At 44.6% G+C, this 14,312-nt stretch overlaps 1 pseudogene; it reads right to left on the reverse strand.

Annotated features, from left to right (window-relative positions):
- Positions 1-365: 365 nt before the first annotated feature.
- Positions 366-14,312, reverse strand: part of LOC123191639 (F-box/kelch-repeat protein SKIP25-like) — a 14,736-nt pseudogene continuing 789 nt past the window's right edge.

Consider the following 14,312-nt stretch of genomic DNA (forward strand, 5'->3'; position numbering starts at 1 on the left):
GGCCGTGGGCCAACTACTTTGGTTCGGTTTCTTCGGTCCTTCGGTTAGAAAGAAGTCCATTTTTCACCCCCAAATGCGTCCCAGGGACAGATACCTCCCTGAACTCGAATTTGGTATAATTTTCACTCTCAAATCTTCAAAATCGGATAAATCTCCTCCTTCAGTGGTTTTGCTTCCGATTTGTCAGATTTTTGACGGTTTTGGAAGATGATTAGGCATTTGACTCTTGACGTGGCATCAGACCAATTTTCTTTGCATCAGACTAGTTCATCCTTGTCCCATTCTCTTTTCTTCGTTCGCAATGGATGCCCTTGTAGACCATGGCCACGAAGACGCTGCCGTAGAGCTTATTGCCATCCAAATCCTCAACCCAGCTTTTGCGGTTTGTCTTTCCGTCCAAATCCTTCGTAAGCATTAAGCGCATCGTGCCCCTCGTCCACGACGAAGATCATGTCGCGGTCGCCAGGTAATGCCGCGGCAGGGCCCTTCCACCCAGCGAGCATGCTGGCGGCATGTCCTCTCACCTGCCGGCCACGAGGTCGAACACGACGGCCTCCATAGCGCGCCGCTGCCGCGTACGTTGACCATAGATATCTTCCCGCCCGAGCAGAAGCCGTAGAGGGAGCGGCTCCCACGGCATGGCGGGGTCCCATATCGCCTAGGAGCACGCGATAGTGAGGTTGTAGCCGGCGCACGCAACGAACAAGCAGCCCCGCCCGCCGTTCCCCACCTACGCAGAGCAATGGGACCCGCGAGCCGGCCAGCCAGGACGGCACGGGCGCGGCGGCCGGGTCGAACACGAGCAGGCGGCACAACACCAAGTAGACTCCGCGATGAGGACGAGCTACGCCGCGGCGGCCACAAACCGAAACGGCAACCGGCGGGAGAGGACGGGTCGCAAAGCATCGGGGCGCCGACATCCCGTCCTAGTCCCACCGCACGACGATCTGTTCGTAGGCCATGAAGATCGCGCCGCCGTCGCCGGTGCCCTCGAGAAGCGCGTAGAGTGAGAGGGACGACAGCAACGACGGGGCAAACAGGAGGCGGTGCCATGGCAGACGACGCACTTTAGGAGGCGAGCTTTACTCTGTCTACACACCTAAATACCATGCCACATCACACTTTCTAGCCCCAAACCCGCCTAAAATTGATGCAAAACCACCTAAGGTGGAGATTTACCCGGTTTTAAGGATTTGAGGGTCAAAATCATACCAAATTTGAGTTCAGGGGGTATTTGTCCCTTAGGCTACATTTGAGGGTGAAAAATGAACTTCTTTCTGTTGGGTAACGTAGTAATTTCAAAAAAATTCCTACGCACATGCAAGATCATGGTGATGCATAGCAACGAGGGAAGAGTGTGATCTACGTACCCTTGTAGATCGACAGCGGAAGCGTTATGACAACGTGGTTGATGTAGTCGTACGTCTTCACGGCCCGACCGATCAAGCACCGAAACTACGGCACCTCCGAATTTTAGCACACGTTCAGCTCGATGACAATCCCCGGACTCCGATCCAGCAAAGTGTCGGGGGAAGAGTTCCGTCAGCACGACGGCGTGGTGACGATCTTGATGTTCTACCATCGCAGGGCTTTGACTAAGCACCGTTACAATATTATCGAGGATTATGATGGAAGGGGGCACCGCACACGGCTAAGAATATGATCACATGGATCAACTTGTGTGTCTATGGGGTGCCCCCTGCCCCCGTATATAAAGGAGCAAGGGGGAGGAGGCCGGCCCTAGGAGGGGCGCGCCAGGAAGTAGGATTCCTACTCCTAGTTGGAGTAGGTTTCCTCCTTTCCTAGTCCAACTAGGAGAAGGGGGAAAGGGGGGAAGAGGGGAAGGAAGGGAGAGAGGGGCCGCGCCCCAAATCCCTTGTCCAATTCGGACTGGGCTTGGGAGGGGCGCGCGCCACCTCCTGGTCCTTTCCACTAAGGTCCATTAAGGCCCATTGTTTCTTCCTCGTATTCCCGTAACTCCCCGGTACCTTTGAAAATACCCGAATCACTCAGAACCTTTCCGATGTCCGAATATAGTTGTCCAATATATCAATCTTTACATCTCGACCATATCGAGACTCCTAGTCATATCCCCGATCTCATCCGGACTCCGAAATCCTTCGGTACATCAAAACTCATAAACTCATAATATAACTGTCATCAAAACCTTAAGCGTGCGGACCCTACGGGTTCGAGAACAATGTAGACATGACCGAGACACGTCTCCGGTCAATAACCAATAGCGGAACCTGGATGCTCATATTGGCTCCCACATATTCTACGAAGATCTTTATCGGTCAGACCGCATAACAACATACGTTGTTCCCTTTGTCATCGGTATGTTACTTGCCCGAGATTCGATCGTCGGTATCTCAATACCTTGTTCAATCTCGTTACCGGCAAGTCTCTTTACTCATTTCGTAATACATCATCTCGCAACTAACTCATTAGTTGCAATGCTTGCAAGGCTTATGTGATGTGCATTACCGAGAGGGCCCAGAGATACCTCTCCGATAATCGGAGTGACAAATCCTAATCTCGAAATACGCCAACCCAACATGTAGCTTTGTAGACACCTGTAGAGCTCCTTTATAATCACCCAGTTACGTTGTGACGTTTGGTAGCACACAAAGTGTTCCTCCGGCAAACGGGAGTTGCATAATCTCATAGTCACAGGAACATGTATAAGTCATGAAGAAAGCAATAGCAACATACTAAATGATCGAGTGCTAAACTAACGGAATGAGTCAAGTCAATCACATCATTCTTCTAATGATGTGATCCCGTTAATCAAATAACAACTATTTTGTTCATGGTTAGGAAACATAACCATCTTCGATTAACGAGCTAGTCAAGTAGAGGCATACTAGTGACACTCTGTTTGTCTATGTATTCATATATGTATTATGTTTTCGGTTAATACAATTCTAGCAAGAATAATAAACATTTATCATGATATAAGGAAATAAATGATAACTTTATTATTGCCTCTAGGGCATATTTTCTTCAGTCTCCCACTTGCACTAGAGTCAATAATCTAGTTCACATTGCCATGTGATCCAACACTAATAGTTCACATCACCATGTGATTAACACCCATAGTTCACATTGTCATGTGACCTGTACCCAAAGGATTTACTAGAGTCAGTAATCTAGTTCACATAGCTTATGTGATTAACACCCAAAGAGTACTAAGGTGTGATCATGTTTTGCTTGTGAGAAAATTTTAGTCAACGGGTCTGTCACATACAGATTCGTAAGTATTTTGCGAATTCTATGTCTACAATGCTCTGCACGGAACTACTCTAGCTAATTGCTCCCACTTTCAATATGTATCTAGATCGAGACTTAGAGTCATCCAGATCTATGTCAAAACTTGCATCGACGTAACTTTTTACGACGAACCTTTTGTCGCCTCCATAATCGAGAAACATATCCTTGTTTCACTAAGGATAATTTTGACCGCTGTCCAGTGATCTACTCCTAGATCACTATTGTACTCCCTTGCCAAAATTAGTGTAGGGTATACAATAGGTCTGGTACACAGCATGGCATACTTTATAGAACCTATGGCCAAGGCATAGGGAATGACTTCTTTCTATTTTCTGCCGTGGTCGGGCTTTGAGTCTTACTCAATTTCACACCTTGTAACACAGGCAAGAATTCTTTCTTTGACTGTTCCATTTTGAACTACTTCAAAATTTTGTCAGGGTATGTACTCATTGAAAAAACTTATCAAGTGTTTTGATCTATCTCTATAGATCTTGATGCTCAATATGTAAGCAGCTTCACCGAGGTCTTTCTTTGAAAAAAACTCCTTTCAAACACTCCTTTATGCTTTGCAGAATAATTCTACATTATTTCCGATCAACAATATGTCATTCACATATACTTATCAGAAATGTTGTATTGCTCCCACTCACTTTCTTGTAAATACAGGCTTCACCGCAAGTCTGTATAAAACTATATGCTTTGATCAACTTATCAAAGCGTATATTCCAACTCCGAGATGCTTGCACCAGTCCATAGATGGATCGCTGGAGCTTGCATATTCTGTTAACACTTTTAGGATTGACAAAACCTTCTGGTTGCATCATATACAACTCTTCTTTAAGAAATCCATTAAGGAATGCAGCTTTGTTTATCCATTTGCCAGATTTCATAAAATGCGGCAATTGCTAACATGATTCGGACAGACTTAAGCATAGATACAATTGAGAAACTCTTATCGTAGTCAACACCTTGAACTTTGTCGAAAAACCTTTTGCGACAATTCTAGCTTTGTAGATAGTAACACTACTATCAGCGTCCGTCTTCCTCTTGAAGATCCATTTAATCTCAGTGACTTGTCGAACATTTGGCAAGTCAACCAAAGTCCATACTTTGTTCTCATACATGGATCTCATCTCAGATTTCATGGCCTCAAGCCATTTCGCGGAATCTGGACTCATCATCGCTTCCTCATAGTTCGTAGGCTCGTCATGGTCAAGTAACATGACTTCCAGAATAGGATTACCGTACCACTCTGGTGCGGATCTCACTCTGGTTTACCTACGAGGTTTGGTAGTAACTTGATCTGAAGTTACATGATCATCATCATTAGCTTCCTTACTAATTGGTGTAGTAGTCACAGGAACAGATTTCTGTGATGAACTACTTTCCAATAAGGGAGAAGGTACAATTACCTTATCAAGTTCTACTTTCCTCCCACTCACTTCTTTCGAGAGAAACTCCTTCTCTAGAAAGGATCCATTCCTAGCAACGAATAGCTTGCCTTCGTATCTGTGATAGAAGGTGTACCCAACATTTTTCTTTTTGGGTATCCTATGAAGACGCACTTCTCCGATTTGGGTTTGAGCTTATCAGGTTGAAACTTTTTCACATAAGCATTGCAACCTCAAACTTTAAGAAACGACAGCTTAGGTTTCTTGCCAAACCATAGTTCATACGGTGTCGTCTCAATGGATTTAGATGGTGCCCTATTTAACGTGAATGCAGCTGTCTCTAATGCATAACCCCAAAACGATAGTGGTAGATCGGTAAGAGACATCATAGATCGCACCATATCTAATAAAGTACGGTTATGACGTTCGGACACACCATTACATTGTGGTGTTCCAGGTGGCGTGAGTAGTGAAACTATTTCACATTGTTTTTAACTGAAGACCAAACTCGTAACTCAAATATTTTACTTCTGCGATCATATCGTAGAAACTTTTATTTTTGTTATGATGATTCTCCACTTCACTCTGAAATTATTTGAACTTTTCAAATGTTTCAGACTTGTGTTTCATCAAGTAGATATACTCATATCTGCTCAAATCATCTGTGAAGATCAGAAAATAATGATACCTGCCACGAGTCTCAATATTCATCGGACCACATACATCAATATGTATGATTTCCAACAAATCTGTTGCTCGCTCTATTGTTCTGGAGAACGGAGTCTTAGTCATCTTGCCCATGAGGCATGGTTCGCAAGCATCAAGTGATTCCAAAAGCCCATCAGCATGGATTTTCTTCATGCGCTTTACACCAATATGACCTAAACAACAGTGCCACAAATAAGTTGCACTATCATTATTAACTTTGCATCTTTTGGTTTCAATATTATGATTATGTGTATCAGTACGATCGAGATCCAACGAACTATTTTCATTGGGTGTGTAACCATATAAGGTTTTATTCATGTAAACAGAACAACAATTTATTCTCTTACTTAAATGAATAACCGTATTACAACAAACATGATCAGATCATATTCATGCTCAACGCAAACACCAAATAACACTTATTTAGGTTCAACACTAATCCCGAAAGTATAGGAAGTGTGCGATGATGATCATATTAATCTTGGAACTACTTCCAACACACATCGTCACTTCACCCTTAACTAGTATATGTTCATTATGCAACTCCCGTTTTGAGTTACTACTCTTAGCAACTGAACCAGTATCAAATACCGAGGGGTTGCTATAAACACTAGTAAAGTACACATCAATAACATGTATATCAAATATACTTATGTTCACTTTGCCATCCTTCTTATCCGCCAAATACTTGGGGCAGTTCCACTTCCAGTGACCAGTCCCTTTGCAGTAGAAACACTTAGTCTCAGGCTTAGGATCAGACTTGGGCTTCTTCACTTGAGTAGCAACTTGCTTGCCGTTCTTCTGGAAGTTCCCCTTCTTCCCTTTGCCCTTTTCTTGAAACTAGTAGTCTTGTCAACCATCAACACTTGATGCTCTTTCTTGATTTCTACCTTCATCGATTTCATCATCATGAAAAGCTCGGGAGTCGTTTCGTCATCCCTTGCATACTATAGTTCATCACGAAGTTCTACTAACTTGGTGATGGTGACTAGAGAATTCTGTCGATCACTATCTTATCTGGAAGATTAACTCCCACTTGATTCAAGCGATTGCAGTACCCAGACAATCTAAGCACATGCTCACTAGTTGAGCGATTCTCCTCCATCTTTTAGCTATAGAACTTGTTGGAAACTTCATATCTCTCAACTCGGGTATTTGCTTGAAATATTAACTTCAACTCCTGAAACATCTCATATGGTCCATGACGTTCAAAACGTCTTTGAAGTCCCGATTCTAAGCCGTTAAGCATGGTGCACTAAACTATCAAGTAGTTATCATATTGAGCTAGCCAAATGTTCATGACGTCTGCATCTGCTCCTGCAATAGGTCTGTCACCTAGCGGTGCATCAAGGACATAATTCTTCTGTGCAGCAATGAGGATAAACCTCAGATCACGGATCCAATCCACATCATTGCTACTAACATCTTTCAACACAATTTTCTCTAGGAACATATCAAAATAAACACAGGGAAGCAACAACCGAGCTATTGATCTACAACATGATTTGCAAAATACTACCAGGACTAAGTTCATGATAAATTTAGGTTTCAATTAATCATATTACTAAAGAACTCCCACTTAGATAGACATCCCTCTAATCCTCTAAGTGATTACATGATCCAAATCAACTAAACCATGTCCGATCATCACGTGAGATGGAGTAGTTTCATTGGTGAACATCGCTATGTTGATCATATCTACTATATGATTCACGCTCGACCTTTCGGTCTCCGTGTTCCGAGGCCATATCTGTATATGCTTGGCTCGTCAAGTATAACCTGAGTATTCCGCGTGTGCAACTGTTTTGCACCCGTTGTATTTGAACATAGAGCCTATCACACCCGATCATCACGTGGTGTCTAAGCACGAAGAACTTCCGCAACGGTGCATACTCAGGGAGAACACTTCTTGATAATTAGTGAGAGATCATCTTAAAATGCTACTATCAATCAAAGCAAGATAAGATGCATAAAAGATAAACATCACATGCAATCAATATAAGTGATATGATATGGCCATCATCATCTTGTGCTTGTGATCTCCATCTTCGAAGCACCGTCGTGATCACCATCGTCACCGGCACGACACCTTGATCACCATCGTAGCATCGTTGTCGTCTCACCAATCTTATGCTTCCACGACTATCGCTACCGCTTAGTGATAAAGTAAAGAATTATAGCGCAATTGCATTTCATACAATAAAGCGACAACCATATGGCTCCTGCCAGTTGCCGATAACTTGGTTACAAAACATGATCATCTCATACAATAAAATTTAGCATCATGTCTTGACCATATCACATCACAACATGCCCTGCAAAAACAAGTTAGACGTCCTCTACTTTGTTGTTGCAAGTTTTACGTGGCTGCTACGGGCTTAAGCAAGAACCAATCTTACCTACGCATCAAAACCACAACGATAGTTTGTCAAGTTGGTGATGTTTTAACCTTCGCAAGGACCGGGCGTAGCCACACTCAGTTCAACTAAAGTTGGAGAAACTGTCACCCGCTAGCCACCTTTGTGCAAAGCACGTCGGGAGAACCGGTCTCGCGTAAGCGTATGCGTAATGTCAGTCCGGGCCGCTTCGTCCAACAATACCGCCAAACCAAAGTATGACATGCTGGTAAGCAGTATGACTTATATCGCCCACAACTCACTTGTGTTCTACTCGTGCATATAACATCAACACATAAAACCTAGGCTCGGATGCCACTGTTGGGTAACGTAGTAATTTGAAAAAATTTCCTACGCACACGCAAGATCATGGTGATGCATAGCAACGAGGGAAGTGTGTGATCTACGTACCCTTGTAGATCGATAGCGGAAGCGTTATGACAACACGGTTGATGTAGTCGTACGTCTTCACGGCCCGACCGATCAAGCACCAAAACTGTGGCACCTCCGAGTTTTAGCACACGTTCAGCTCGATGACGATCCCCGGACTCCGATCCAGCAAAGTGTCGGGGAAGAGTTCCGTCGGCACGACGGCGTGGTGACGATTTTGATGTTCTACCGTCGTAGGGCTTCGCCTAAGCACCGCTACAATATTATCGAGGATTATGGTGGAAGGGGGCACCGCACACGGCTAAGAATATGATCATGTGGATCAACTTGTGTGTCTATGGGGTGCCCCCTGCCCCCATACATAAAGGAGCAAGGGGGAGGAGGCCGGCCCTAGGAGGGGCTCGCCAGGGAGTAGGATTCCTACTCCTAGTTGGAGTAGGTTTCCTCCTTTCCTAGTCCAACTAGGAGAAGGGGGAAAGGGGGGAAGAGGGGAAGGAAGGGAGAGAGGGGCCGCGCCCCAAATCCCTTGTCCAATTCGGACTGGGCTTGGGAGGGGCGCACGCCACCTCCTGGTCCTTTCCACTAAGGCCCATTAGGCCCATTGTTTCTTCCTCGTATTCCCGTAACTCCCCGGTACCTCCGAAAATACCCGAATCACTCAGAACCTTTCCGATGTCCAAATATAGTTGTCCAATATATCAATCTTTACGTCTCGACCATTTCGAGACTCCTCGTCATGTCCCCGATCTCATCCGGGACTCCGAAATCCTTCGGTACATCAAAACTCATAAACTCATAATATAACTGTCATCAAAACCTTAAGCGTGCGGACCCTACGGGTTCGAGAACAATGTAGACATGACCGAGACATGTCTCTGGTCAATAACCAATAGCGGAACCTGGATGCTCATATTGGCTCCCACATATTCTACGAAGATCTTTATCGGTCAGACCGCATAACAACATACGTTGTTCCCTTTGTCATCGGTATGTTACTTGCCCGAGATTCGATCGTCGGTATCTCAATACCTTGTTCAATCTCGTTACCGGCAAGTCTCTTTACTCGTTTCGTAATACATCATCTCGCAACTAACTCATTAGTTGCAATGCTTGCAAGGCTTATGTGATGTGCATTACCGAGAGGGCCCAGAGATACCTCTCCGACAATCAGAGTGACAAATCCTAATCTCGAAATACGTCAACCCAACATATACCTTTGGAGACACCTGTAGAGCTCCTTTATAATCACCCAGTTACGTTGTGACGTTTGGTAGCACACAAAGTGTTCCTCCGGCAAACGGGAGTTGCATAATCTCATAGTCATAGGAACATGTATAAGTCATGAAGAAAGCAATAGCAACATACTAAATGATCGAGTGCTAAGCTAACGGAATGGGTCAAGTCAATCACATCATTCTTCTAATGATGTGATCCTGTTAATCAAATAACAACTCTTTTGTTCATGGTTAGGAAACATAACCATCTTCGATTAACGAGCTAGTCAAGTAGAGGCATACTAGTGACACTCTGTTTGTCTATGTATTCACACATGTATTATGTTTCCGGTTAATACAATTCTAGCAAGAATAATAAACATTTATCATGATATAAGGAAATAAATAATAACTTTATTATTGCCTCTAGGGCATATTTCCTTCACTTTCCTTCAGTTAACACAGGGTAATAACCACAGATCTATGCTCAAAAAATAAATAACTACGGGTCTAACCAATCACCGAACTCTAAAAAAAAGAATCACAACTAAACAACGAATTAACTTTTTTTCAAGAGTAACCCTAGACGTACCATGTTTTTATAGAAGGCAGAAAACAATTACAAGAGACTACAATTTGCTACGAACAACAAGTCTAGTTGAAACTCCACACTCCACCGCGACAATGGGGTTATTCGGTTTGGTTAGGTTCTGGTTTTGGTTAACTTCAAACTTGGAGACATCTTCCGAGACGTTGGACTCGGGTCACTTGTCTGCGGGGTCAACCTTGACATGCACCATCTTCAACGACATGATGTTTCGGTGGAAGGAGGACCGACGCTTTGCCTCGCATAGCGAACAGCGGTAGAATGGGGAGAGAGGAGAGGCGAGAATGGGGAGAGCGGTGGAATGGGCAGCAGTAGAGTATGTTGGACCCTGTGAACCACCAGAAACTAATTTACCATTGAACGGGTGATCCCTAACAAACTGGTTGACTGCATTTTTAAAATGTCTATTTTGTTACGACACTGGATATCTCTAATTAAGGACGACGACGTGGCGACTGTGGAGCTCGTCACGTGCGAACAACGCCGTCCTCCATTTTGGATAGGGATCGGGGCCAGCCGGTTGTAGTTGGGGCTTTGCTACGTCGCCGTCTATCTTCTATTAGACTACTCACAATGGGGAGAAATTTCGACTAGTAACATGCATATGTTAATAGTCTTTGTTACTACCTTCATAATGGGGAATAATATATGTGTGGTGTCATGCAACACTTCATTTATTAGTTTATAGACTCATCTTTTTTGGTATGTGTGATGTTACTCATAGTATGAGTAACTAGCTATGTTACTCAATTCATCTCTCTCCTCATTAAATCATTGCCACATAAACAAATTTCATTAGTTGGACTTTATGTTACTGATGAAGTTACCCCCACTTTGGGTAGTTTTATGCTCTTTTGGTTACACTCCTTTGGCATGCGTGCCTTCATGCCGGTTGTGGCCTGACATGTCACTTTGAACTTGTCTGCTTAGGTGTACTTTCGCTCGGTGCGGGTGGTTTGTAAGACTCTATTGTTGAACGCTTGGTGGCTTTATTAATTTAAAGTTGGGCCTCAACCTTTTCTCTGAAACGGAGAGACGAGAGATGGTCATGAGAAACCCCCGTATGTGGCTGTAAATATACTTGAAAAAGTGACTTGAGCCAAGATCTGCCAGGTTGTATTAGGCCAGGACTTGAGTGCAACTAGTCTACATCAAAGGCCCTAACCTCTGAAGTGTCCAACCCAAGACAGCCTAGTTCGGTTGATGGGCTATCTACTATTGAGTCGATCTAGCTGATGTTGTCTAGGCGGCCAAGGCGTGGTAACCATGTTGATGGATGGTGGTGTAATGGTGTACACGTTCAGGAATAGAGTGATCAGTGACCAGTGGCGGAACTAGGTTGTTTGGACACCACACAAGCTAGTTAATATGTATCAAAGGTTTAAAAGTTGTGGTGGAGCTACATGTGGATAGGGTGGGCCACCACCCACGGCCCACCCTGAGATTTGGGCCAGCGACCCAACCCCACCATCCTTGCTCAATAGCCCAAACTGAGACAGCCCAAGGCAGCGAGCAACTAGGCAATCCACTGAATCAGGCATCGAGCATACGCGAGCGAATGCTAGAGGAGTGAACAGGCGATGGACCAGTGTTCCATGTGTGAACACACAACTCCGATGGCGGTGGCACTGAGAGCCGGTGAGTGATATGTCCATTGTGCATAATGTTTACCTATTGTTATTTACTATGTGTTTATGCATAATATTGCTTTTTGGAGTAATTCTAATGCCTTTTCTCTCATAATATGCAAGGTTGACACAAAGAGGGAGAATACCGACAGCTGGAATTCTGGACCTGAAAAAGCTACGTCAGGCCACCTATTCGGCACAACTCCAAATGAGCTAAAAATTTATGGAGAATTATTTTGGAATATATAATGAATAATGGAGCAAACAAGTACAAGAGGGGGCCCACCAGGTGGGCACAACCCACCTGGGCGCGCCAGGGAGCCCAGGCGCGCCCTGGTGGGTTGTGTCCTCCTTGGCCCACCTTCGGTGCCCCTCTTCTGGTATATAAGTCATTTTGACCTAGAAAAAATAAGAGGAGGACTTTTGGGACAAAGCGCCGCCGTCTCGAGGCGGAACTTGGGCAGGAGCACTTTTGCCCTTCGGCGGAGCGATTCCACCAGGGGAACTTCCCTTCCAGAGGGGGAAATCATCGACATCATCATCACCAACAACTCTTCCATCTTGGGGAGAGCAATCTTCATCAACATCTTCAACATCACCATCTCCTCTCAAACCCTAGTTCATCTTTTGTGTTCAATCTTTGTACCAGAACCTTAGATTGGTGCTTGTGGGTGACTAGTAGCGTTGATTACATCTTATAGTTGATTACTATATGCTTTATTTGGTGGAAGATTATATGTTTAGATCCATTATGCTATTTGATACCCCTCTGATCTTGAGCATGATTATCATTTGTGAGTAGTTACTTTTGTTCTTGAGGTCACGGCAGAAATCTTGTTGCAAGTAATCATGTGAACTTGATATGTGTTCGATATTTTGATGATATGTATGTTGTGATTCCCTTAGTGGTGTCGTGTGAATGTCGACTACATGAGACCTCACCATATTTGGGCCTAAGGGAATGCATTGTGGAGTAGTTATTAGATGATGGGTTTCTAGAGTGACAGAAGGTTAAACCATAGTTTATGCGCTACTTCGTAAGGGATCGATTTGGACCCAAAAGTTTAATACTATGGTTAGATTTTATCTTAATATTTTTCTCGTAGTTGCAGATGATTGCGAGGGGGTTAATCATAAGTAGGAAGTTTGTTCAAATAAGAACAACACCTAAGCACCGGTCCACCCACATATTGAACACGAATCAAACCAACATGATGAAAGTGACTAGATGAAATTCCCGTGTACCCTCAAGAACACTTTGCTTATTATAAGAGACCATTTTGGCATGTCCTTTGCCACAAAAGGATTGGGCTACCTTGCTGCATATTATTTGCCGGTACCTTACTTGCTCGTTACAAATTATCTTGCTATCAAACTACTTGTTACTTATCAATCGTAGTCCTTTCGATAAGTAAGAGTGTCGAACCCAGCGAGGAGCAGAAGGAAATGACAAGTGGTTTTCAGCAAGATATTCTCTGCAAGCACTGAAATTATCGATAACAGATAGTTTTGTGATAAGATAAATCGTAACTGGTAACAAGTAAATAAAGTAACTAAGGTGCAGCAAGGTGGCCCAATCCTTTTTGTAGCAAAAGACAAGCCTAGACAAACTCTTATATAAAGCAAAGCGCTCCCGAGGACACATGGGAATTGTTTTCAAGCTACTTTTCATCATGCTCATATGATTCACGTTCGTTACTTTGATAATTTGATATGTGGGTGGACCGGTGCTTGGGTGCTGCCCTTCCTTGGACAAGCCTCCCACTTATGATTAACCCCTCTCGCAAGCATCCGCAACTACAAAAGAAGAATTAAGGTAAACCTAACCATAGCATGAAACATATGGATCCAAATCAGCCCCTTACGAAACAACACATAAAGTAGGGTTTAAGCTTCTATCACTCTAGCAACCCATCATCTACTAATTACTTCCCAATTCCTTCCCCGTTGTAACACCCCGGATGTAACTTACCATATTTGTACTCCGACTCTTGCCATTTTCGGCTCTAAGTTATGAGATCCGTGGTTGGGTTCTTGTCTTTGTTTTGCATTTTGTTCATTTCATGCATATCATATCATGTCATCATGTGCATCGCATTTGCATACGTGTTCGTCTCATGCATCCGAGCATTTTCCCCGTTGTCCGTTTTGCAATCCGACACTCCTATGTCCTCCGGCGCCCCCTTTTGCCTCTTTTCGTGAGCGGGTGTTAAAAATTCTCGGAATGGACCAAGATTTGCCAAGCGGCCTTGGTACACCACCGGTAGACCGCCTGTCAAGTTTCGGGCCATTTGGAGTCCGTTTGATACTCCAACGGTTAACCGGGGAGCCGTAAAGGCCTCGTGTGTGTTGCAGCCCAACACCCCTCCAAAGTGGCCCAATAACCCATCCAAACCCCCTCCATCCTCTCGGCCGTTCGATCACGATCGCGTGGCCGAAAACCGCACTCCATTTGGACACTACAAACTCCTCCTATATATAAATAAGTGATCCCCTCTCCAAATTCGCGGTCAAAACCCTACCCTAACCTTCCCCGCTGCCACCGGACGTGTCCGAGATGGCCGGACGTGTCCGCGCTGCCGCCCGCATCCAACCCCGCTCCACCACGTGGCACCGCGCCACCCGTCGCCGTAGCGACCCGCGAGCCCACGGCGGGCCCACCGAGCCTGCGCCGCCTGGCCGCTCCCCCGCGCGTCCCCGCGCCT

The sequence above is a fragment of the Triticum aestivum genome, chromosome 2A, assembly GCF_018294505.1.
Source record: "Triticum aestivum cultivar Chinese Spring chromosome 2A, IWGSC CS RefSeq v2.1, whole genome shotgun sequence".
Classification (NCBI taxonomy): Eukaryota; Viridiplantae; Streptophyta; class Magnoliopsida; order Poales; family Poaceae; genus Triticum; species Triticum aestivum.